This window comes from Loxodonta africana, chromosome 2 (genome assembly GCF_030014295.1).
Source record: "Loxodonta africana isolate mLoxAfr1 chromosome 2, mLoxAfr1.hap2, whole genome shotgun sequence".
Lineage (NCBI taxonomy): Eukaryota > Metazoa > Chordata > Mammalia > Proboscidea > Elephantidae > Loxodonta > Loxodonta africana.
Window position 1 is genome coordinate 212183903 of NC_087343.1, and position 22951 is coordinate 212206853.

The 22951-nt window shown below is 53.9% G+C and overlaps 1 protein-coding gene across 5 annotated transcripts in view; it reads right to left on the reverse strand.

Moving 5' to 3' along the window:
• RAI1 (retinoic acid induced 1) overlaps window positions 1-16787 on the reverse strand; it is a 140620-nt gene extending 123833 nt beyond the window's left edge. For 4 of the 5 annotated variants that reach the window (XR_010321047.1, XR_010321048.1, XR_010321045.1 and 1 more), the window contains exon 1: window positions 16700-16787. The gene's annotated coding sequence lies outside the window, so the exon portion shown is untranslated. Of the gene's footprint in view, window positions 1-16619 lie in introns of all 5 variants that reach the window. The other variant, XR_010321046.1, reaches the window with a different exon arrangement.
• Between the last annotated feature and the right edge of the window lie 6164 nt (window positions 16788-22951).

The window sequence follows — 22951 nt, forward strand, 5'->3', positions numbered from 1 at the left end:
GTGGCTGTTGGAGAAGTCCTGCCACCCCACCAGGCAGGCCGTGGCCTTGTGCGAAGCAGGCTATAACAACAAGATGCACTATAATTTGGAATTGGGATGAAATTGCTCGAGGGTTACTCAGTGGTGATCCACTTGATTTTTTTTTTCCCAAACTCTGGGTAGGCCTTCAAAAGGGCTCTGCAGTGAGGATGTGGCAGGTGGGCCCCTGCAGTGTGATGGATCACTTTCACGTGGCCTTTCTCGACATGGTCTTGTAACTTCCATCAAATGACTGGGTGGGGCTATGCAAATGAGGTGCTTGTGGCCTACTAAGGGAATTCGATAGCTTGTTAATAATGCAAATAAGGTTTATGGCTTTGCCATCCCACTAGGCTTAAAATGAGTCATCTATGGCCATGGGTTGGGGGGCTTACTACCACTAAGAAAGAAGAGCTGAAAGCGGAGTGCATCCTTTGGACCTGGTGTCTCTGTGCTGAGAACCTCCTAGACCCAGGAAACAGAGAGCTGTAACAATGGAGACATTGAAAGACGATTAGAAGTTGGCAGCAAGCATGGCAGAGAACCAGCAGTAGCAGAACCAGGAGACCAGCAGGAGATGGTGCAGTGTGCTTCCTGGCTCATGGAGTAAGAAAGCGCAGTGGCTTTGGGAAGGAGGCTTGCTGGTGGAGTGAGGTGCCTCCAGGCACTTCTGGGTGGAGCTAGGCTTCCCAACCCACTGACTGAGAGAGCTGAGCACCTTCAGGGCCAGGCTTACTGGCAGAGTGGGGTGCCCAAGCAGGGCAGAGGCCAGGCCAAGGGCCAGAAAGAAGCCTGCCTGTGGGCACAGTTAAGAGGCTGCCCTGATCGAAGAACTGTATCCTGAGTCATTTCTGATCCTGAATTGTAACCTATTAACTGCCCTAATAAATTCCCTAATTGTGAATATCGTCTGTGAATTCTGTGTGCCCACTGCAACGAACTATCAAATGCAGCAAAGAAGTAGAAAGCGCTGTGGTAGGGATGGCTGGTGTCAGAATTGGTTAAAAAAAAAAAAAAAAGGTTGGAGAGAGGAGGTATGTCTGGGCTCCGCCTCATATGAATCAACTTTGGACTGCTGATGCTGATTCTCTCTCCCCCTTGTGAAGTTAGAGGAAGAGGTCAGATAACGATGCCTCTGCCACGCCATTTTTACAGCCTGCAGTCTGCTACCTGAGGTCTAACGTGTAGCATAATGCCTGGCAATTTAATACGGGTTCAAGAAATACCAGTGGAACAAACGAATGCACGTATGCATCAATGCCTCCCAATACAGTGGGGGAGTACTGGGTGGGGCAACAGTAAATACACTTAGCTGCCAACCGAGAGGTTGGAGGTTCGCGTTCACCCAGAGGTACCTTGGGAGAAAGGCCTGGCGACCTACTTCCAAAAAAATCAGTCACTGAAAATCCTATGGAGCACAATTCTACTCTGATACAGATGGGGTCACCATGAGTTGGCATCAACTTCACTGCAACTGGTGTAAATGATGAGGAAGGGAAATAGAAGCTAATTCTGTGATTTCATCTCTTCTAGGCTCCTGCCCAGGCAGGTGATTCTATGAGGGCAAAAGGGCTGAGATGCAATGGCAGGTGGGGCCTGCCATGCTGTGCAGTGGCTTCCAGCATCACCTGGGGCAGTGCCTCGGGCATTGCAGAGTTGAAGTTTTTGCCAACAGATATCTTGAGGGCCCTGGTGGGGAGGGCAAAGAGCACTGGGAAAGGAGACATAGACCTGACTGATTCCACTCAGAGAGGATGGAGCTGGAGGGAAACATCCAGCCCCTGTGGAGCCCAGAGAGGTTGGGCAGTGGTCTGGGGCTACACAGCACCAGTCAGGGTCTTGACCCACCCAGACCTGGGCCCAGGCATCCCTCTCTCCACCAGAGGGGCCCTGTGCGTCTTCTGTGCCACTGTCTTGGCCTGTGCTACTCACATGTTCCAGTACATATATGGATGATGACTCAGATCATGTGACTAACATCGTCCCCCATGACCACAATGTCCCCAGAGCAGGACTTTTGTCTGCCCAGGTTATGCCTGCCCCACAGTAGGCCTACATACAGGTCTAGCCAGATGAAGTATTACCACTACAAATAGTCACAGAGCCAAAGAAAAATGCATGCCTGGTGTGGGTGATCCTGTCTCTCCAGGCCCTCCTGTCCCACGCCATCCCCATGTCTGGCTCCGGGGCCTGGAGAGGGCCTGGGGGACTCATGCAGGGGAGGGGCTCAGCCCTCTCTTCCCAGTCTGGCCCAAGGCTGGCCCACCCCCTCAGCTGCCCCTGGCCTGCAAAGGTATCTGTCCCAGGGGGGCCCTTGGCAGCCTCATTAGCTATTGGCGGGGGCAGGGCTGTCACAGAGCTGAGAAAGCCAAATGTCTGCCACTTCCCAGGCCACTAGGCCCCATCTGGGCCAGGGGCGGGCCTGGGGAAGGGACAAAGACAATGCCCCAAACACAGAGTACACCCCAGAGCTGGGACTCAGGCCCCAGAGCTGAGGTTCTCCCATTATCCCCTGCTGTTCTTGCTGCCTGCATACATCCCGGGGTTGACTTGCTGAGGGACTCCAGATGAATCCCTGCCTTTTCTGAGCCTGGGCTAGTCCAGTCCTGATGCTCTGTGAGCTCTGGGCGGCCCCATCCAGTGCAGACTTGGCAGCGCAGACTTCGCAGATGTGTGTGAGAGGGGGTGCAATGACTAGGGGCCCCACGCTTGTACAACAGGAGAGGTCCAGAGAGAGCAGGGCCTGCCCCAGATAACACAGCAGCTCCAGGCCTGGGCAGGTCCGGAGTCCTGGCCTCTTAACTCCAGTTTGGGCTCAGTTAGGGCTCCAGCTGCCCAGTCCAAGCCCCAAGGGTGCCCTGGTGGTGTCCTCCCCACAGGTAACTTCCCCACAGGCACTCTAACCCTGATCGGAATAAGAAGGAGAGCTGGTGGGGACTGTGAGGTCAGAAGCAGGGGCCCTAGAGTGGTGGCCGTGCTCTACATTAGGGTCTGGCCCAGTTACTAACAGGCCATGTGCCCTCCGGACCTCAGTTTCTCCATCTGTGAAATACGGGCCTGGACCACCTGGCCCCCAAGTTCACTTTGGTCTCTAAGTTACTGGGGAGGGAAGGCCCAGTTCTGCTGGAAGAGAGTTGGGGGGATTGTCTTTTACCCTACTCCCCAGTACCCCTTTAGCCCTCCAACCACTCCTTCCTAGGGCCTTGAGGTCCAGCCAGCACAAGGGTCACAGGGTGAAAGTTTGCCAGGCACCTCATTCACCCCAGGGTTCAGGGCCCAGCAGAAAGCAGACAGCCTGGCATCTCAGCCCACACCTACTGCCTCCTCTATCGATAACAAGGGTGGGGACATCCCACACCACACCCCACGTACACACAGGAACAGGCACCTGCACCACAGAATACACAGCCAGCCAGCCACATGGCCCCCCCACCCACAAACACAGACACACACACCATGCAGACACACGGGACATGTACACCACTGTAGATAGCACCCCACACACAAGCTCCCAAGACACATTTACACAAATAGACCTCTCAGTTCATGCACATACACACACACACACACGCACCCAATCACCAATCGTTCACAGTCACAAACAGACTCATGGACCGTATGCACACACTCAGCCAAACAGCAACCTACTTATATACACAAAACACACATACTACACAGGCACAAATTCAACAATGCAACAAAGAGAGACTTAGACACACGTGTGTGAATAGAGCCAACTATACAAGAACAATCACCCCCACGTGCCCATGATCCCCCAAATACCGACACAGACGCACATGGCATACACACAGACCCCAAGTCCAGAAACACACATAGACACACACCCTCACACATCCATCTAGCCACTTGGTTAAATTCCACATGGCAGGTGGTGACCAGCCCAGAACAAATCCAGTTGAATAAATCATGTCCAAAACATCGATATCGGGCCCAAAACCTAGCCGCCTCCTTGTTAGGGGTAAAGGGAAGTCTATCTTAAAATTTTTACAAATGAATAAACCTGTTAGAATATAATTCACAGGGCCATGGGCTGCAGCTCACAAATGTCCCTTCTGCATCTTTTCATTTCTGAGAGCAAACAGGGGGGTGGCAAAAGGCAGTGAGGCGGGGCCTGGCAGGTCCCAAACCCCACCCACTGCCCCTCTGGAAGGGGCGTGATTCCTGGCAAAGAGATATTCTGATACTTCATCCAGTGAGTCCAGCTGCTGCTCAGAGACAGGGCCCTGCATTCTCTTGTCTCTGGCTTTTCCTCCCAAGCCTTGGATGCCTTTTAAATGCCAATTCATCCCTGGCAACTGATTTTCCAAGGTGTGTTTCACGCAGGCCTTGGATGTGTTAGCATCAAACTGTTCAGGAACGGGGCAATGGAGGGAGGCCTGGCAACAGGGGTAAGTAAGGGAAAGGACAGCTTGTGCTTGGCCCGAGGGGTGGCTGGCCAGGGAGGCTGTGCCTGGTGCCAGGCCTGTATATCCCCAGGGTATAGAGAAGCAGAAGAGGGGTCAGAGGGCTAACAAGGGTGGCTGGTTAAAAGAGGCCCTGGATGGGGCTGAGATCTGAGACCCCACAGAAATCTGGCACCAGAGGCTGTGGGAGCCCATATCTTCATGCCCCTGTCCAGGATAGGGAGTTCACCAGAGGCTACCGGCAATGGGGAAAGGGTCCTCAGGAGTCTGCAGGTGGGGCAAGAATGAACAAAGTCCTAAAGCAACCACCCAGTGCAACAAATGACCCCCAGAAATCTGACTCAGTTTTGAAGTTCCCCCAAGAACACGGTTCTAATTCTCTCAAGATTCCCACAGACTTGCAGGAAAAAGGAGCCTATTACACAACATTAAGTGAGAAAAGCAGGATATCAAATGGTATGTATAGGAAAAACGGTGCTGTGACTAAACAAACAAAAAATATGAAACAAAAACCCTGAATAGGAAGGAAAAAAGACAATTATGGCTACCTTTAGAGACAGGGACTATGAGAATTTTTTTTTTCCTTTTCTTTGTCATATTTTCCAAAAGTCTATAATAAACATGTACTCTTTTTATAGTGAAAAAATGCTATTAAAACCACCAAGTGTCTTACAAAACCAAACATATAGCATGACTCCATAGTTGCAAGTTCATAATATTTAATATATCATATACGTAGAGGAAAAATGCTTAGAACTGGGAAGTTCTTTCTGATATCAAGCCTGAGTTCCTCCTGCTATAATCAAAGTGCATTCTCACCCTTCTTGTGTGTGTAACCTGGGTGAGGCACCAGGTGGCAAGAGGAAAACTGTTCACCGAGGACACTTCCTCCCTCCTGAGACCCAAAGGCTGGCATTAAATTTGGCTATCTGCCCAGCCCAGCTAAGAGGGGACAGGGGCCAGCTGAATTGGTGTCTCTTTAGAGACTGAGGGAAAGAAGATGGCCCTGGAGTGACCACTTGGGAACTGGAGACACGAGCAGGCTGGGTAGAGAGAGGGCAGCACTGGCAGGAGGGCAGGGCTGAGGTGGCAGCAAAGTTCCGGAAGAGTCCAGTGCAGAGGGAGTAGCGGAGCTCAGGAGGCAGGAACAACCCTCCCAGACAGATAGTCCAGCAGCTGCCAAATAGGGGAGGCCCATGCTCCTGGGCTGGAGGAGCCTGGCTGGGGCAGCAGGGCCCAGACCTGGGTGGGCAGTGAGATGAGGGGTGCACCCAAGCCCCCTCCTCTGGCCTTTAGACAGGGAGGCCTGGCTGGCCCTGGGCAGCCTAAGGGAAGGGAGAGCTAGAGGCAGAGCTCAGCTCAGGGGCAGCGTGGCCTGGAACCCTCTGGGGGACCCCTACTTTTTTAAAGGCCCCTCTGCAGCGAGAACGAGGAACTAGCCTTCCATTATCCTGGCCCAGAAAGCATCTTCCTGCTGCCCCTGACTTGGGACTGCTGCGCACCAGGCGCAGAGCCAGTTCCAAGGCTAACACGCTCAGTCTCTCATTCTTCCCACACTGCCGGCAGGACGGAGGGGGCCCCCAGAGGCAGCGCTGGGGTCAGAACCCCGGCCTTCAGTGCTTTTTCCTACCAAGGAGAACCAGGCACCGGGGCGGGGCCTCGCCCGCCAACCACACCCACTTGCCACGCCCACCGCCTTCCTGAGAGGTGCGGGTGGGCGCGAGGCATGCCGGGACAGGGCGCTACCATGGCGACAGGAGTGGCCCGCCCCGCCCCGCCCCGCCCCGCCCGGGCCTCCGCGCTGCCCCCGCGCCCTGGGGCTCCTGGGCCCCTCTCAGCTTCGAGGGCCCTGCTGGCCGGGGCTTGTCCAACCAAAGATGGTGGTGCTGCGGGAGAGCGGGCTGGAAGCGAGGCATTTGCCCTCTCACCGTCCCCTCTAGAGGACAGGGAGAGGAGAGGAAATGGTCCCGGAGGGGATCATCGAGCTGTCTGCGTGTCTCCCCGCCCCCCATGCATCTCTGCTATTTGACAGCACGAACCTGTTTCCCCCAGTCAGAGCCCCCACAGCTCTGAGCGGTCCCTGGCCTCCCAGGAGACCCCCATCTTCTCTTATTCTGTGTCCTCCCACTGACTCCGGGGACAAGGAGTAGGGCGGGAGCTCACACTGACTGGGCCAGGCCCTGGTCTGGGGACTGTCGCCATCATCTGTAATCTACCGAACAATTCTACGCGTGAGGGGCTCTGCCCTGGGCCCGGTGGGCAGACAGGCCCAGATCTGTTAGGGAGTGAAGTGACGGAGCTGGGATTCAGCCAGAGCCTGTCCCTGCTCCCTGGCTGCCTAGGCTGGCCCAGCCGCCTATCTCAGGCTCAGCAGTGGCCTCCTCTCCCCACCCCCTTTTCTCCTCCCGCTCCTCCCCACCACAGGCCTGGCTTCCCTTCTGAGACGCCAATCTGCAGCCACACAAAGCCCTGTTTGTTTGCTTTCTCTGCTGCTCCCCCTGGATCCGATGTCTTTCTCTGCTACCTGCCGGCCTGGCTGCCTCTCCAAGCTGCCTGCCCAGCAAGCCGAAGGGAAGGAGGGGGGCAGCCATTTCAGCAAGCCCTGCCCCATGGCCACTCCAGCATTCCTCGAGCCCACCTCCCAGTGCAAGGGGCTCCCAGCCACGGCAGCCTGACCAACAATGGCTTTGGGGCCCCCTCAGTGCCTCTGAGTGTAGGGTGCCAGCTGGGTGGAGCAAGAGAAATGCCTGCAGCCAGGGCTGGGGCAAGGGGAGGGGGAGGGGAGCTGAGAGGCCCAGCCAGCCTCCCCTCTCCTTTTGTTCCGATGGCTTGTTTTGTTTGTCAGTCAGGAAGGCTGCCCCTGCCTTCCCAGCAATCTACAGGCTGCCAGGAGATAAGGAGATGAATGGGACCAGGAGGACTACAGGATTGCAGGTGGGGGGGGGGGGGTGGCACATTTCATGGCCCTCAGGGGCCCCTCACTGTCTCTGAGGGTTCCCAGGTATCCCAGGCCCTGAGATGAGGGCTTATTGGCTGTGTGTGTGTGGTGTGTGAGGGAGGTGGGAAACTCCCTTGGAGAGTACCCTCTTAGTGCCCACCCTGGGCAGACCTGTCTGCATGGCAGGCACCCACTGCAGTATCTTGGGAAGCCCTCCACAGTCAGCCTGAGCTGAAACAGGGCTTTCACGGCCAAAGAAAAATAAACGCCCGCATTCCACACGGCCTCCTCTACCTGCAGAGCAGGGCTGCCCTCTCTCCCCGTTCAAATAAAGAAACCCAACACTGATACGCAGATACCACAATCTCTCCTAGGGCTCTTTTACAGTGCCCTGCCACGCTGGGTGGCCCAGGGCAGGCCCTAACCCCCAGGCCTCCCTCTTCCCCTTCACATCCCTTACAACAACTCCAGAATAAAGGCATGATTATATCTGCTTGACGTATGAGGAAACGGGAGGCTCCAAGAGCGAAAGCCACAGCAACAACAGTTACCCCGTCAGAATTCAGGCTGACAAATGCCTGACTCTAAGCCTGAAAAACTTCCCACCAGACTGCAGTAGCATTACATGATCGGTGATTTGCTGCCCAATGGAAGTAAGTGAGCAGCAGGCAGGGCCTGTACTACCACTTGGTTGCTGTGTGTCCTCAAGCAGGTCATTTAACCTCTCTGAGCTTCACTTTCCTTGATAATCCTTTCAGGGCAGTTAGTAAGGCTTAGAGGTGACTACTCAATGCCTGGCACAATAGGTATTCTTTAAAGGATAGCTTTTCTCCATGATGCATTTCAGCATCCAAAGATGCGGATACTCACTTATTAGAGGAACAGGTCTCCCACCTCTGTGCTTGTAGAATGACTCTCTCACCCTGCCCCCCACCCCACTCCGGACCTCTGGAATGCTCTGGCAGAGGCCAAGGGCTGCCAGGGCGAGCTCCCCAGATCACTGCCCTGCCCTGGAAGACCAGGGCCTCTCTGTTTAATTAACCAGGGCTGGGGCTCTAGGGGACAGTGTCACCCCAAGGAAACAAAGCCAGCTTGGTCCACATCCTGCTGGACTCAAGAAGAGGGAGATGCTTATTTAAGTCTTGTTTGGCAAAACGTGTTTTTAGTGCTATTTCGGACCATGGTAGGGATTTTCTGTGCTTACCTCAAAGGTATCATAAGCCAGATTCCTTTCCATCTCTCCCACCTGTGTTTGAAATGAAAATATTGTTCTTCATCTTCTCTCTCTTTTTCCTACTTCTCTTCCCCACCTGTCAGGGAGATGCATATGAGAGGAAGGGTGGAGGCTACGCCACAACCAGAGGGTGCCAGGGGCCTCACCCAGGGCATCCCACCTGTCCACCTCTGCAGGTGCCTCTCCGCAGGCTCTGTCAGCTAGGTTCCCTAGCATAGCCAGCATGCTGGGAGTTGTAGTTCCCTCAAACCAGACACTTTACTCACCCTCCACCTCTGGAAACTGCTTCCTGTGTACCCTGAGGCCAGGTTCTTTTCTGCAGTCTCCCAACACACACACACTAGGTGGCCGCAGCTTGCCCCTCTCACCACACACCCTTTCACTTTCTGCCTCCAAGTCTTTGCTTGGTCAAGCCTTCCAGCTGGAGGGACTTGCCTAGGCCTTCCCTCCCAATGGTGGCGAGCCCTGTGTCACCCTCACTGCACTCCATGCTTGTCCTCCTTGCTCTTGTTGGTGTCTATTCATGCACCACAAGAAGCTTTCAGAGGCAGGGGCTGTGTCTGCCTGGTTGCTGCCATCTCTCCAGGCAGGGACTCCCAGCCTTGACACTGTTGATGTTTTTGGTCACCTCGTTTGTCTTTGTGGGCTGTCCCGTGCATTGTAAGATGCTTACTAGCATCCTGGCCTCTACTCACTAGATGCCAGTAGCACCTCCCCAGTCGAGATAACCAAAAATGTCTCCTGACACTGACACGTGTCTCCTGAGGGACGAAATCAGCCCTGGCTAAGAACTTCTGCTCCAAGGCCTGGCACAGCGCCCCTCAAATGAATGAACACATGACTCTTCCCCCTTTGATGGAACAGATGATTTTTTTTTTTACCCCTTATCATAATCATGTACAAATTTCATTTTCCCAGTCAGACTGGAAGCTTCCAGAAGACAAGTCGAGCTTTATATCAATGCTGCATCACCCATAGCTCTTTTCTGAAGGAATAACTATTAAAGCATCAGAGAGCACCAGGCCCTGGAACCCAGCTCTGGCCCCCCTCCACACCCCACACATGGATTGCTGGGTGACTCGGCTACAGTAGCTAAGCTTCTCTGGGCCTCAGTTCTCTCTCCTCATTGTAACAACTCTTGGTCCTACTGGGCTAGTGGAAGGTTTACACCTTCACATCTTCAGGAGCTGTAGTCCCCAGGAAGGAATCTTTTAAATTTAAGTTTTAAATTTACGTTTTCCGGGAATTATCATCACTAAGAGGTGACATTTATTAAGCCCTTTCCTACTGGCTAAATGCTTGACGGACATGTTCTCATTCAACCCTCTTAAAAACAAAGCCATAAAACAGATACTATTATTCTGCCCATTTGATAAATTAGGAAATAGTCTCAGAGAGCTTGAGGGACCTGCCTAACGACACACAGTGAGGATGGCTCAATCAAAAAACACTTTCAGCTTCAACACTTTATACTAAAGTTCTTTCTCAAAGAGGCGCCCAGGCAGAGCTGGACCTTCCCCAACGAACTGAGCTGCAGGAGGCCCAGGGCACAGTGCAGAAGCACCTTACGAGAAGCGTCACGATGAGGCCAAGTGCATCAGCCTGTCTCCATGGCAGGGCTTAGATGCTGCCGTTCCCTGCCCAGGTGTCACCCCTTACAGGGAAGCCCTGGTTGGGACCAGCTCCCGCCTCCCCCAAACTGGCCTGTAAGCTCCTCCAGAGCAGGAATAAAAATGACAATGAAGTGAGGTACCCTTCTCTAGCACTTTCTAAGTATTTTATCTGTATTACTTCATTAATTATCCCAACAACCCTAAGTGGGAGGTGCTATCATTTCTCCTATTTTACAGATGAGAAAACTGAGTAAAGCAGATGATAAGTAATTTGCCCAAGGTGGTAAGGAGCAGAACCAAGATATGAACTCAGGTAGTTAAACTCCAAAATGTAAGTGCTTACCTGCTACGCTATGTTAGAATTATCTCTCACACCTGTGGCTGTGTTCTCAGTACCCTGGTGCACAGGAGGTGCTCAAAATGTGATGAATGAATGAACAAATGCATGGATTCATGCTTATCATGCCACATTCACCGCCCCTGAAGCCAAAAGTGGCTGGATGCCTTCTCAGAGTCCACCTGCACCACGGGGTCAAAGTCACTTCTGAAACAAACTCTGGCCAGAAAATGAGTAATTCTCACCTGCTCTGCTGTGTAACAAAGACTCACTCAATCCACCTTCCTTGACCTGGCTAGGAAGGAAACAGGCCCTAAACTCTTCGTTCTGGCCAATGCTATTGCAGGTAAAGTTAAGACGCACCTGGCACGGATGGGAAAAGAATACTAACAGTAATCTCTTTCCAGGACCAAGGCCTTCAGCAGCACAGCTGAGTGCTGTGTGCCTGCAGCTGTGCACATGCACCCACCAAATCTCCCAACAATCACCAGGGGCCTACTATTATGTTCATCATTCAAAGATGGGGAAACAAAGCCCCAGAGAGAGTGGTTAGTGCCTGGATTTGAACTCAGCTTATGAGTCAGGATCGACTCGACGGTGATGGGTTTGGTTTGGTTTGGCCTAATCCCAAAGCCTGTGTTTATGACTGTAAGCTACAGGGGCTCCTGGCTTTCTCAATCACAAAACACACCAACATAATCATCACGTCTAATGCTTGCAACAATTCGTACTCCCCTTTTTGACCAAAGTGAAAACCGGCGCTCAGTGAGGGGAAGTGCTTGCCTGAAGCCACAGTCAGAACTCAGTCCTTTTCCTGACTCCAAATCTAGTGCTCCCTCCACTGCCCTGACCCCTCCCACTGATGGACACAGCCCCAAAGAGGGAACTCCAGTAAAAGGAGCCCAAGTTCAACTGATTCTGCGTTTTCTTCCTCAGGTGCCAAGCACCGGGCCTGCAGATGCTCTGAGCAAGCCCCCTACCCCCTTTCTGTCAACCCCCTTCACTGGGTCCCCTGATTTCCCGCCCCTAAGGAGTGTGTGACTTGGGTTCACTGACCTCTCATCTGAAAGGACCCACTCTTCCCCAAAGTACAGATTAAGATCAGAGAAGTGAGATGCCCGGTTAGCCTGGCTTCCCAAACGTCTCTTTCCCTCTTCCCCTCCCCTGCCCCGCCCCACCCTGCCCCACCCCACTGCCCCTTATTCTTCCTCAAAGGACCACTCCTGCCCCTCTGAGTCATCCTGCCTTCCCCCTCCTCCAGAAAGCCTTCCCTGACTCAGTTGGTGGGCTGCCTTCTTCCCCTGAGCCTGATCACTTTGTACAGAAACCAGATGTCCACTGTCACCTGCCCCCTAGACTTCCAGGGCCTCAACGGTGGACAGCAAGCTTGCTCATCTCTGGGGACCAGTGTGAGCACAGTGCAGTGACAGAACCGTCAGGGACTGTCTGCTCAACAAATGAACAAATGAATGAATGTCCAGTATTGCCCAAACCCTAGTGCGCCTGGCTGCATTTTTCCTGATTCTAAGCTTACTGTTCAGCAAGAACTTCTCCCCCGCATCCCATCTTCCTCTCTCTCCCCTAGGTGTCCCTCTTCCCCTATCCACTGTCTCTCTCTCTCTGTGTCTCCCCCTCCACACAACACACACACACACACACAATCAATTCACACAGGTTCAAGAACCAGTACAGCAAAATCTGTCCTTTGCCAGCCAAACCCCAGCCTGCACCTAGAGACCCTACCACCCACCCTCCCTCCCTGGTGTCACATTCCAACCTCAGAGACCCAGAGACCCACCGAGGAACTGGAACACCCACCCCCAACACCACGACACACAGCTCTGCCTTGAACTTGTCTCCTGGATCCCCGGAACAGGACCAGCCAGTTTCTTCTCAGTCCCCTCAGGGAATTCTCCAAGCAGCCTGGAGGCTGGGCCCTGGCTGGGGGGAGGGGCTCACTTGTCTCCTCCATAGAGTCTGACAGGACAGAACCCTCTGACTCTCACCCAGAAGAGTGAAGATGATCTCAGATGCCATTGCTAAGGGCCAAGGGGGTCCTCAGGAAACGCTGGAGTCCTCATCCTCTCCACCTCACCTGGCGGCTCCTGCCAGGAAGCCCTGTGTGAGGGTCTTGTGTTCCAGACCCCTTGGTGCTGGGGCTGGAGCAAGGAGAAAGATGCAGCCTTGTGAGGAGAACGCTGACAGAATTACCAATAATCAGGGATCCGCTATGTGCTGTGGGTATAGACAAAGCGAGATGACTCATCCTGCCTCAGGGGTCAAGAGGAGGAGACAGGACGTCTGTCTTGGTCTTGGGAGGCAGGGACAGAAGGTGAAGGGCGTTCTAGGTAGAAGGCAAATGCAGAGGCAGGGATGTCCAGGGTTGAACCTTGGGAATGAGCAATGTGGAGGGGAAGGGGATTTAATGGGGGCAAAGCAGGCAGAGGATGCTGGAAAGACCATGAAGGGCCGAGGGCTGGACCTTTATCAGGAAGGCAGCAGGAGCCCTGGAGGTGCCTGAACAGGGCTGGGCCCACTCTGCTTGAGAAGGACCCTCTGATGATGGGGCAGCACCTTAATGGGGCCAAGATGGAGGCAGGAAGGCCAGTGAGGAGGCCTGAGCAGCTGCCGGCCTCCTCCCTACCATCCTTTTGAGTCAAGGCCTTCCCTGTTGGCCACAGCACACAAACCATGTCTGACCCAGCCTCCAAAGACTGCTTGCCGTGTTCCCTCTGCTGGGAATCCCCCTCCTTTCTCACCTACCTGAGCTGAAGCACCTGCCCAAAGCTCCTCTCCTCCACAAAGCCCCCCAACTCTGGCCAAGACTGGGCACATTCATCGCTGTGTCCAGGTTCTCTGCCCCGCCCCTTCTAGCCTCTGGCCTGAATCACACACCGTCTCCCTCTGCCAGGACCCCTGTCACCCCCATATGGCCAACCTGGTGCTTCCACCCTTGCGCCAGCCCCAGGCCCCGCATGACTACCACAAGGATGCTGGTCTCCTTGGTTATTATCTGGGTCTCCACCACCCACTGGGCTGTGACCTTGGCAGGGTTGGGGGGAGGGTGGGTAACGTTAAGCACAGGACTTGAAAAACAGTGGTACCTTGAAACGTGTCTCTCCCCTGGGCCCAGAGACCCCAGGCACCTATCCCAGAGAAGTGCTGCCTGCTGGCTGCACCCTCTGCGTGCACACGGCTCTCCCCTCACCCTGCCCATGGAGGCAGCAAACAATGCCCACCCTGCAGCCACAGGTGAGGGACAAACATGGACTGCAATGGGAGGAATAACAGTAAAAATAGCAATGATGCTAGCAGGACCCAGCACTGATGAAGTGCCTGACACAGGTCAGACATTGCTCCAAACTTTGTGGGTTAGGGTATTAAATCTACACCATAGTCCCACAAGGTCCCTATTGTATAGATGGGGAAACTGAGGCACCAAGAGGCAAATAACTTGTTCAGTACAAGGTGAAGTCAGGAGCAATCCAGAGCCTTGCCCTGAAGCACCTCACGCTACAACTTCTTTGAGACAAAAGAAGAGGAAAAAGGAAGTTGCAGAATAAAAGTCCCATGAGTTCTCATTTGAGGTCAACAAAACTATGTGTTTTTATATGTGATATATGCATATATTAAGTGCATAGCAAAAAGACTAGAAGGATACGTTCAAGCTGTTCACTAGGGTTACCTGTGGGGAGAATGTGAGAAGCAAAGCAGGGTAAAGGGGACTTTTGCTTTTACTTGATATAACTCTGGGTTATTTGCATTTTTCACAATGAGAACGTATCCAAGTGTTGCTTGAGTAATCTAAAAAGAGAGAAATTGTTAGGGCCTCAGTGAGAGTTTGTTGAATGAATAGATGGCAGATTTATTTTCTCAGCATTTTTTCAAATGCTGGGTATGACCCATTAGCGGACTGTGAAATCAATAGTGGGTCACAACCAGTGATTTTCTTTTAAATCAAATAGACTAGGACAGAAAGTACCAGAGACCAGCAAACATCTTAGAAGAAAGAACTGTTTAAGGAAACATTGTTTCAGTTACATATAGTAGGTGTGGCCTTACTTGCTGTGGGTCACCACCAAGAGTTTTCAAGCCAGTGGTCAAGACTTAGGGGTTTAAAAAGGAATGAGAACAGGTCTGTCCCTGCAAGAGCCTCATGGTTCAGTGGGAGAGAAAAATGGCTCTGGAGCCAGTGAGTTCTCTCTGTTTAGGCGGAGGCCTGGGGAACTCCTGACTATTGGGAAAGCTCCTATTTGCCCACTCCACAGTTGGCTTCCTAAGCCTGGATCTCCCCTTGATACACCCCCCTTTCCTCCAAGGCTAGGTCCTGAGGCTGAGCTGCCTTGGACCAGAAAGGCTGTGCCCACTTTTCTGTGTCACCCACTCCTTGCTCCCAGTGAACCCCTGGAAGCTCCTGGGCCCATCACCACCTAGGTTCTCAAGGGTGGGAAACCAGAAGACTCCTTTCCAGCGTCCAGCTTCTGAGGACCAAGGCACCTGAAACCTAAGGGAGCCTGTGACATGTCCCAGGGAGTCCCCTGGAGACGCAGCTGCATGGTCAGTCGGCAGGGGTAGGCCTCCACTCAGTCTGCTGCGAGGGCTGGCCCCACCCGGGGTGGGCCTGCGCACCCCCAGCACGGTGTGTATAGAGAATGGGGGGGGGGGTTGGAAGAGAAGCTGGCGGTAGAGCTTCCAGCCGGGGGCTCCCATCGCGCTGGCGCCTCCACATCAGAGCTGGCCTAATCCACCCCCGCCTCCCCTCCCAGGGCAGCAGACAACTAAAAAAAGATAAAATAAAAAGTAATTCCCCTGCTCTGACGTCAGCGCAAGGTCTTAACAGCCCAGCAGCGGCGTGAAACTGGATTGCAACCAGATGTAATGCCCTTGAATCCTCAACACGCCGCTGGGGTGGGGAAGAACCGAAAGGGGCACTCTGGGTGGGAGGGAACTGTGCGGGTCCCGCGTGGGTCTTGGAATCAGGGCCTAATGAAACGATGGGAAAGGCGCTGCAGAAGGGAACGCGGCGCATGGAGAGGCGCAGGGCCAGGGTGCCCCGCGGTCCGCCATTCAAGCGCGCCGCCTCCCCTCCCCCAGGCCCCCCAAAGCGCATTGTTACGTTTGCTTTTATCCATTCAGAGCTGAACCCCCACTGCTCCCCCCATCACGAGCTCCCAAGCGGAGGACACGACCCAGGCCCGCACTCCAGCCAGCCCCCGTGGATTTGAGGAGGACTGAGAGCCCTAACAAGGGAAATCGCTCCCTGGGAAAACGGGCGCCCCAGGAAGCTGGGGCCGCCGCGGCCTCCGGCCTGCTTTCGTTCCCCCTCGGCCCCTCCTCGGTGGCCCCTGGCGCAACAAAGGCTCCGAATGTCACCCCCACACTCTGCCACCCTCTCGCCCCTGCTACACTCGCCGACGTCGCTTCGCGCCCGGTCCCCACGTCTCCCGGGTCTCCTGCCTCCAAGGCATGGGGGCCAAGCTTCGATAAGGGCGGTGGGGACGCGGGCCTGGCGTGACCTCACTCCCGGGGGGCCCGCGCGGCCAGGGCCTGGCCGCGGCTGAGCTTCCCGGGCCGCGGGGGCCGCTTCCTGCCCGGTCGTGGGGCCTGCGCACAGGCCCGGACGCCGCTACCGGCTGAGGACACCGCAGAGAGCCCCGCGCGCCCCAACCCACCACGCACCGCACTCGCGGCCTGGCTCTCTGCCTCGGCCAGGGCGCCGGCACAAAGATACCCTCCGCCCCCGGCGCCTCGCGGATGCCCCCACTTTCCCACCCGACACTGGGCCAATACGCCGCGCCACACGGCGCACGCGGATCCCCAGCCACAAGCTCGACCCTCAGTTCTCGAGCCCCCACGCCGCGGACCCACCCCAGCCGGCCGCACAAACCAGCCATAAGCCCCCTCATCCGGGGCACACAGGGCGCCTCCGCTCTGCGGCTCCCCAGACGGCCATCCGGTAACCTCATGCACCCCCCGCACCACACAAAGCAGTGACTCCCGCGGACCCCCACACCCTGGCCCGGAGCGCTCGACCCGACCACGCCAGGCTCCTCACCTAGCTGGTCCGGACGCGGCGCGCCGCCCTGCTAGCTCAGGCAGCGCCCCCTGTGCCCCCGGCCGGCGCTAAGGGCTCACCTCGGCGCCGCGCTCACGCGGGGGCCCTGGGTCCGACGCTGCGACTTCGCGGCCGGGAGGCCTGGGCGGCCATGGGGTCAGGGCGCGGCGGCCTGGCCGGCCCGCGGCCAGGCAGGAAGGAGGGTGGGCCGCGGCGCCCCCTCCTCGCGCCGGCGTCGGGCCCCGGCAGGGCGGCCTCTTGGCTCGCCCCGCGCCCTGGCCTCCGCCTAGCTCTCCAACTCGTCCCTCCGAACCCAGCGCGGGCGGGGGCGGCGCCCGGGCGCAGGAGCCGGCAGCGGGGGACGGGCCCTGGCCGCGCACCGCCCGACCTGCCTGTGTCCGCGGGTGCAGCGGGGAACTGCGATCCCCGCCGCACAGGAAGAGCGGGAGGGCGGCGCGCTGGGGGGAAGCCGAGAGAGAGCTGGAGGAGAAAAGTTCCCGGGCAGCCTGGCTGCGCTCGCTCGCGGCCCCAGGTGGGCCGTGCGCGCCCCGACAGCACCCTCTGGCGGTCCACGCGCCCCACTGGGCGCCCCCCGCCTGTCCGCGGGCTTAGGAAGGGAGGAGGCTTTGCAGTGAGATCCGGGTGCAGCCCCCAAGGGCTGTCGGGCCTGGAGAAGGCCCAGGACCAGGGTGAGGGCGGCGGCTGCAACCTCAGGCCGAATATTTAGACCCGTAACCTGCCTCAGGTACGTCCAGTGTCTGCTTGGTCCCTCGGTCTGGTCCCCACCCAGCCTCACCACTAACCCTCACCTGTGACCACTTCTTTACAGTTTGGGAAACATTTTGGATTTCAAAACTCAGTAGGTCTCAGCACAAAAATATCTTCATTCACTGGGCACCTGGGGCCCTGCTGGGCCTGGGGATTCAACAGACACTTGAGCCCAGCCATCCAGGGGCTAGCATCTTGGTGGGGTGAGGCAAATAATAAACACATGCTCAGGTGCATAAAGTACATGGCTCAGAGAGTAACTGTGCTGGGAAGAAAACTAACAGGTGAAGTGATAGAAGGAGGCCCCTTATCTGGGGGTGAAAGGAAAGGCCTGTCTAAGCAGAGGACTGAGTAGCAGGAAGGAGAGGAGAGGGGCATTCCTAAAGAGGGAAGAGCCAGTGCTAAGATCCTGAGGTAGAAGAGAGCTTCGTTCATAATTAGAATAGAGAGAAGACCCAAGCAAGGGGACAGGCAGTCGGCATGTGGGACTGGAAAGAGATGAAGGTGTAGTGGTGATAGAGCAATGATGGAGGGCCCCTGGGGCTGCAGAGGGCGGCAGTGGAAAGCCTGGTGAGGAATTTGGGTGCCATTCCAGTGCCATGGGAAAGAAGCCACTGGAAGATTTTAAGCAGAAGAGTGTTGAATGAATGAACGAATCTCTTAACCTACAGAGCCCCTCAGCAATTGCCACTCCTCAAAGGCTTTGACTCACCCCAGCTGAGGTGGGAGTTGGCTACCACCTGCTGGGAAGCCTCCCACCTCCCCCCTCCCCGACCCCCACCCCCAGCCTCTAGGGTCTTCAGAGCAGGACAAGATGAACAACCCCATTGCAGGCTGCTCTGTTCCTCCTATGAGGAGAATGGAGGTGGTCAAGGCATCAGAACTCCCAGGTGATCTGTGACAGGTGAGTTTCCCTCCCAAACCTCAGTTTCTTTATCTGTAAAATAAGGTTCTATGTCTGTACCAGGCATTGCACCCCTTTCTATACATTGTTTCATTTGATCCTGGCAGCCCCTCTTTGAAGTAGGCTCATTACATTTTCAGAATGAGGAAACTAAGACACAGGGGGTAAAGTCACCTGTCTGGGTCCCCACAGCTAAAGTGGCATAGACAGACCTTGCACCTGAAGCTCCTGCTACCAGGCTCAGCCACTGGTCTCCAGGGCAGATGTGGGGAGCAAGGCAGAAGCTGGGTTGTATCGTATACCGGGCTGGTGGAAACGTTCCTGGCGGCAAGCACCCATTCTGGGGGTGGCAGACCTGGTTTCTAAATCTGGCTCTTCGGCACCCAGCTGTGTGGCTTTGGGCACGTCACTTACCTTGCTCAGCCTCAGTTTTCTTATCTAGCAAAGGGGGATTACAGTAGCACCTAGCACACAGGGTTGTGGAGAGGATTAAATGAGGTAGCGTGTGTAGAGCACGTAGCCCAGAGCCTGCATGTGGTGAATGCTGTTACTGTTTTAGGCAAAATGTTGTGCAAGTGGGGAGGGTCCCTTTCATTCAGACAGGGGCTGCCTACACCTCCACCACCATCCTGATCCCTCCTGCCTTCAGGGCCTTGCCTTAGCCTGGGGCGAATCTGAGGGAAGATCTGGCCCCAGGAACCTCAATGGGAGGCAATAAGAGGAGGCCTCCCTGAAGGACTTCAGGTCACCCATGGGGGTCATGCCCCCAGAGAGGCAAGTTTCGTGGGAAACTGCCTGGAACCCCACGTCCATGAGGGCCCATTTTTTGGCCTTGGAATCAGTTTTTTTTGTGTTTTGTTTTTTAATTCACTGGCGTCAAATTGATGCGGCTGGGAGCATTGGGCCCTATGCTCAGGATGTGGGGGGCTGGGGGTACAGAAAGGGAGAGTCACTGCCTGACCTCTTTAGGAGCCACAGTTTAGGCACTGTGGGAGGAATCCCAGAAGAGGGGAGCTCGTTCTCTCGATGTCAGTGAAGCTTTCAGGAGGAGGTGAGTCTGAGCCAGGCCTTAGAGAATTGTCAGGGACAGTACCCTGGGTCGAGCAAGAGGGACAGGTGTGCCAGAGAACAAAGGCATCATGAGCAGGGGAGGAAGAACATGGAGGAACAAGGAGAGTGGGTGGGCCTCAGGCACCAGGCCTGCTGCTCTGAGCACCTGCTGTGTGCCAGGTGCTTCCCACATGTATTCCTTTTCTCTGGCCACTGTAACAATTACCACAAACTTGGTGGTTTAGAACAATATGCATTTATTTTCTTATAGTTCTGGTGGCCCAGAGTCCAAAATCAGTTTCAGGGCTGGCTCCTTCTGGAGGCTCCAGGCAAAAACCTGTTCTTTTCTTCTGGAGGCCACCTGCATTCCTTGGCTTGTGATGCCGTGGTGAACCTAGAAAAGGCAAGGAAACAATTGCTTCCTTGTCACAGCTCCTCCTTCCTCCTTTGACCTTCTTGCTTCCTGTCTTATGAGGACCCTTTGATTATGGTAGGACCCACTTGGATATTCTGTGATAATCTCCCCAACTTGAGATCCTTAATTTAGTTAGTCATATCTGCAGAGTTTCCTTTGGCATATAAGAGAACATTCACAGACTCCAGGAAATAGGGCCTGAAGCCATTACTCAGCCAATGTACCATGCATTCTCTGAATCCTCCTTATCACAACATATCTCACAGATAAGAACATCTAGGCTTAGAGAGGTGAAGTTAGTCACCCAAGGTAGCTGTTTTAGTCATCGGTGATGCTGTAACAGTAATACCGCAAGTAGATGGCTTTAACAAGCAAAAATTTATTCTCTCACAGTTGAGGAGGCTAGAAGTCCGAATTCAGGGTGCCAGCTCCAGGGGAAGGCTTTCTCTCTCTGTGTCGGCTCTGGAGGAAGGTCCTTGTCATCAATCTTCCTCTGTTCTAGGAGTTCTCAGCACAGGGACCCCAGGTCCAAGAGGCACTCTACTCTGCTCCCGGCTCTTCTTGCTTGGTGGTATGAGGTCCCTTTCCTCTCTACTCGATTCTTTTATATCTCAAAAGAGATTGACTCAAGATACAACTTAATCTTGTAGACTGAGTCCTGCCTCATTGCCATAACTGCCTCTAATCCTGTCTCATTAACATCATAGAGGTTAGGATTTACAACACATAGGAAAATCACATCAGATGACAAAATGGTGAACAACCACACAATACTGGGAATCATGGCCTTGCCGAGTTGACATGCACTTTGGGGACACAGTTCAATCTGTACCAGTCACACAGCAGGTGAGTTGATTCACCCATTCCATGGGTGCTCTCTGTGGACAGACATGGGTGGGGTTAGGCTCTGGGTTACAACATTAGAACCTGTGCAAAGCACTGGGGAGCCCAGGCACATGATGACCTGGTCCTGCCCAGAAATTCAGAAAGGCTTCCTGGAGGATGTACCCTGTGAGCTGAGATCTGCTGAAGAGTAATTCCTCCCAGCTTTGAGCGGGGAAGTGGGGGAAGGGAGCTTCTGAGCAAGACGGTGCCAGAATTGCTCTGTGCTGGCTGAGAAAGCAGGGCTTCTTGAGGAGAAGTGGGAGCTGCCCGGGGCTCCCTGACAGCGGAGCCAGCCCAGGAGAGGTTTCTGCTGAGACCTTGCTTGACATTCTCCACTGATGAAGGAAGAGGGCAGCAAGGGGGTGGGCCCGCCGTACAACACCAAAGCCCATTAAACACAGCTTGATGTACAGATCTCAAACTTGCTGCTCCAAGGCTGAACCTGGGCTGCTGGGTTTGTTTTGATTGGATAGCAAAGTGTTTGGAAATTTAGGAGTTTAGGTACCTTTAAGGGGGGCCATGATAGTTCAGTGGTAGAATTCTTGCCTTCCATGAGGGAGACCTGGGTTCGATTCCCAGCCAATGCACCTGAAATGCAGCCACCACCCATCTGTCAGCGGAAGTTTTCATGTTGCTATGATGTTGAACAGGTTTCGGTAGAGCTTCTAGACTGAGACTGACTAAGAAGAAAGGCCTGGAGATCTACTTCTTAAAATTAGCCAGTGAAAACCCTATGGATCACAATGGTCCAGTCAGCAACTGATCATGGGGATAGCACAGAACTGGGTAGTGTTTTGTTCCATTGTGACTTGGGTAACCTGCCATTGGGAACTGACTCAAGGGCAGCAAACAACAACAAAGGAATCTCCATTCTTGGGGCTTGTCATGGATTGAATTGTGTCACCCCAAAATATCTCTTGACTAGGCCATGATTCTCTGTATTGTGTGATTGTCTACCATTTTGTCATCTGATGTGATTTTTCTATATATTGTAAACCCTACTTCTATGGTGTTAATGAGGCAGATATGTTAATGAGGCAGGACTCTCTATAAGATAAGGTTGTATCGTGAGTCAATCTCTTTTGAGATATAAAACGGAGAAGTGAGCAGAGAGACTGGGGGCCTCATTACCTCCAACCAGCCAGGAGCATGCATCCTTTGGTCCCGGGGTCCCTGTGCTGAGAAGCTCCAAGACCAGGAGTAGATGGATGACAAGGACCTTCCTCCAGAGCCAACAGAGTGAGAAAGCCTTTCCCTGGAGCTGGCGCCCTAAATTTGGACTTTTAGCCTCCTAGACTGTGAGAGAATAAATTCCTTTTTGTTAAAGTCGTCCACTTGTGGTATTTCTTTTACAGCAGTACTTGATAACCAAGACAGGGCTGTTACGGATTGAATTACATCCCTCAAAAATACGTGTTGTAAATCCTAACCCCCATACCTGTGATTAGAATCCCATTTGGGAATGGGTTTTCTTTATTGTGGTAATGAGACACACTTAGGGTGTATCTTGAGTCAATCTCTTTTTGAAATATAAAAAGAGAAGATTAAGGAAACAGAGATGGGGATAGATGCCAAGCCACAAGAAGATTGCCCAGGAGCAGAAACACAAAAGAGGCAAGGACCTTCCTCCAGAGCCATCAGAGAGAAAGCCTTCCTCTAGAGCCAGCACCTTGAATTTGGACTTCTAGCCTCCTAAACTGTGAGAAAATAAATGTCTGTTCTTTAAAGCCACCCACTGTGGTTTTTCAGTTGTAGCAGTGCTGGATAACTACCTTAGTTATCTAGTGCTGTTTAACAGAAATACCACAGTGGATACCTCCAACAAAGAGAAATTTATTCTCTCTTAGTCTAGGAGGCTAGAAGTCCAAATTCAGGGTGCCAGCTCCAGGGGAAGGCTTTTTCTTTCTGTTGACTCTGGAGGAAGGTCCTTATCATCAATCTTCACCTGGTCTAGGAGTTTCTCAGCATAGGGACCCTGGGTCCAGAGGATGCACTTCTCTCCCGGCTCTTCATTCTTAGTGGTAGGAGGTCCCCCTGTCTCTCTGCTAGCTTCTCTCTTTTATATCTCAAAAGAGATTGACTCAAAATACAACCTAATCTTCTAGATTGAATCCTGCTTAACATAACTGTCTGTAATCCTGCCTTATTAACATCTTAGAGACAGGATTTACAGCACATAGGAAAATCATATCAGATGACAAAATGGTAGACAATCACACAGTATGAGGAATCACGAGTTAGCCAAGTTGACACACATTTTTAGGGGCACAATTCAATCCATAACAATAACTAAGACAGGGGCCCTACCAC